Source organism: Porites lutea, chromosome 5 (genome assembly GCF_958299795.1).
Source record: "Porites lutea chromosome 5, jaPorLute2.1, whole genome shotgun sequence".
In the NCBI taxonomy this organism is placed as follows: domain Eukaryota; kingdom Metazoa; phylum Cnidaria; class Anthozoa; order Scleractinia; family Poritidae; genus Porites; species Porites lutea.
This window is the reverse complement of record NC_133205.1, coordinates 17,625,402-17,629,142: the sequence shown is the minus strand read 5'-3', so window position 1 is coordinate 17,629,142 and position 3,741 is coordinate 17,625,402.

Genomic DNA, 3,741 nt, shown 5'->3' with positions numbered 1-3,741 from the left:
TTTATTTTTTTTTATAGTTGCAATAATTAGTGTTATAATATAAGACATGCAAACTTTAACTGTTTACCCTTTCCACTCGCGTTCCAGGGTCTAACGCTCGGTTCCAGTCCCTTGTTGGCCAGATTGACTATTTTGCTCATTGCACTGAGTCTTCTTCCTCAGTCGTCTTTTTCAGAACGCTTGCCACGTAGGCTACCATTATTTGGTGACTAAATATCATGGCAAGTCTCTAGATTTCGGAAATTGTAAAAACCTTTTACGAGACTGCAATTTTTATCTTCATACCTCTAAAAATTTTAATGTTATTGACCTTAGTCTGTACCTTCATATCTACAAAGCAATATGCATTCCAATCGATCAATAAACGTTGCTTTGATTTTTTTCGTTTATTTAAGATGACTTAGATGGAAAATACCTTGTTCATCGCAGCGGAATTTATGATCCTTATGTGCTGAGTATAACTGACCTGCAGAACGCTGATCTTGGATCTTACTACTGCTGCCTTCCCTCTAACTGCTCAAATAATGTTCAAGACAACTGTCAGCAGTTTGTTCTCCGAGGTAAGAGCCCACTCTTATGAGATCATAATCAATGCAGCAAAACCTTTGGCTTAATAGACTGGTTTTTGCCAAGTCGTGATGAGACTATTAACAGAAATAAAGGAAGCATACACGATCTGCCCTTGGCATTCACCCGGATGTTAAATGGCCATCACTATGTAACATATAACATCAAAATAATACCGCCGCCTTTCGTTTGCATTTTTGCCTACTTCTTTCATTTTCGTAGAACTGGATACAAAAAAATGCGACTCAAAGCCTTCGTCCTCTTCGTCTACCGTGCCATGGATTATAGCTGTTTCAGTGGAAGGGGTGTTCCTTGTCGCAGCAACTGCCGCTATTGTAATGTTGGTGAGAAAGTTGCGTGTGAAGCGGACTAAAGAAGGTACTACATACAAAAGTGCAACTTATAACCTTCTGTATGAAAATAAAATTGCTGATGATTTCTGGGGAGCACAAGGAAGGTGCAGTTTTAAGAACGACAAAATCGCTTAGCTGAAAATCATTTTCTCAACTCTGCCCACGATGTTGTATTTAGGGACTGTGCAATAATTATCAGGAGGGGGGCGGGGGGGGGGGGGGTGAAAAACTAGAGTTATCTAGCAGAAACTTACAGTATCCCCCCCTCCAAAACAAAAGAAATTAGTTCTAACCCCCCTCTGTTATGTCAAAAATAACGTCGCCCCCCCCCCCCCCCCCCACCACCCACCTAAGATTTAGACAAAGCATTTGCTAAGTAACGGGGTGCTTAGCACATTGGCTCAAAATCTAAAACTTCTGAAGCCAGAAAGAGAAAGGAGCAGAGAAAAAAAATCAAAGAACAGGAGATTGAACGCTTCAAATAACAGACGAAAAAGAGCTTGCATTATATTTAGATCCTTGGGAGGAGAGCCTGATGAACTTTTTTATGAGCCAGATATATATGGAATTCAGCAAATCAATTCAGTCGATGAAGAAACATTACTTTTATTCACATCAAAAACCGACAAAGCTTGTCTACGAGATCTGTTTGATTCCCATTGTTTTATGGGGGAAGCTGAAAAACAAGTTCATGATTTTTGCTTTACATAGGATCAGCTCCATTAATTAGAAGACAGGTTAAAATTGATCAGTTGTGAATTTGCTTTTCATTTTGATGGAATATTTTCAATAATCGTTTAGCAGCTGTTCGTATTGATATTTGTTACAGTCTATCGTGATGCCTGTATTGAGAATCTTTTATTACGTTTAATTTTATTTACATTTCGAATAAAACTTAAGGCCTCCCCTCCGTCAAATGACTGATTTTACTTTGAGCCCCCCTATCTTGGCAGCAATTTTATGTAGTGCCTCCCCTCTAGTTTTTCAGTCCCCGCTCCTGATAATAATTGCACAGTCCCTTAAAGGTAATAAAACACTAGGGTAAGTGTGGCACAAGGAAAAAATAAGACGCGTATGACCCTAATGTTTCTCATGTTGAATTAAATTTATCAAAGTTTGTTCGAGATGTGTTGTTGTACGTACACCTACGTACGTAGTAACACCGCGAGTCCTCGACTGCGTGACTAACTGATTCAGTTGCTCCAGAGTGAGCAATCTGAATGACTTACTCGACATTGACCGTTCGAACACACTAGTTTCAATAAGGTTTAAGTGTAAGCATTTGCCTTAAACTACTCAGTATTTAGAACTTTTTAAATTATTTTAATTTCAGGCACAAGGTGATGGTTCTTATGCTACCCTTTCGGCCTCGGAATCGGTTAACAGGTACTCCCTATTAGGGCCTATACGGGGAGGTTCCGCCCGAAAGGGGTATCTTTTTCAGGCTTCAGGTATATGGAAGTTTAGGGATTGTACTCGTTGAAGTATACGGAAGGGTAGGGAGATCTGTCATTTAGGTCTGTGAAAGGACCCAAAGAGCTTGAGATGAATGTTATTGCTTTATAAAGTCGAGAAAACGTTCTATTTAAACGACAGTGCATACAAAGCAGTTAAAAGGGGTGCAGAGTTCTAAACGAGGTATGTGAAAGAGCAACCATTTATAGTTGTGAATAGAAGGTTTACGAAAGAGGTATCTTTTTCGTGAAAAATGGTATATAAAAGGGTAAACGGTTGGACCTCGGGGCGGAGCCTTCCCGTATAAACAAGGGCTTTTGGCATCGCAACTTGTAATTGATGTTTTATTGGCCTCTAGCTCATTCCATGTAAGTCATCGTACATGTCTTTCTTTACCGTTAAAGGTTTTTCCAGTCTCTGGTTTTCTTAATCAAACACAGTATCCTTGTTTGAAGATGTTGGAGTTTTAGTAGTTTAGGAAGTGTATTTGAAAGACATATTTTCTCAGCTTAAAGACAGGTCTTTTTTGCTATTTTGTTGCATATTAAATAAGCAAAGAAAAAATGAAATAATCTCTTGTCTTCTGGTGACTGCAACTGAGGGCCTGTTTACATAGAGATGGGGGACCCCAGGTAGGTGAGGTAACTCGCTTAGGTGGGGTAACCCGACTGTCCATATAATCTCTCATTTTAATTTGTTGATCACGTTTACATGATAGGTGGGGTGACCCGCTAATGCGGGTAGCCCGGTCTACCAGATCGGGTTACCCTCTCAGCCGGGCTCAAATTTTGCCATGTAAACGTTTCAAGGTGGGGTGACCCGCCTGGCCGGGGTTGGATTCGTGATACACCAAATTCGCGCAAAATTCACTTTGGCGGTGCATGTAAAGGAGGGTTATTTTTTTACCCCACCCAAGCAGGTTACCTCACCTACCTGGGGTCGCCCAACTCCATGTAAACGGGCCCTGAATTAGCTATTGTGAATAAACCAAGTATTGTATAAACAATTAGAAAAGGTGAGAAAGATTCACCTGTTAAACAACTGAATAAATGAGTAAATAAACTACAGGAAAAACCAAAAAAACAGTAGGAGCAGAACGAAAATAATACAGCCGAAGCTCTCGTAGGCGGTGTGAAATTCTAGTTTTTGTTTGACTGTGCTTCTCGGGAATTTCAAGATACTACGGGATGCTTTAAACTACGGCAGTTGTCGTCCGTCGACATTTTCATTGAATATTTTTCATAAGTAAGAATAGTTTTCGTGATTTGGAAATGAAATTCCGGTCTCGGTATTCGCATTTTTTTCATTACACAAGAAGTGTTGTTCGTCTTCAGTTCTATTCTGAAAGATAAAGAAATGAATGGAT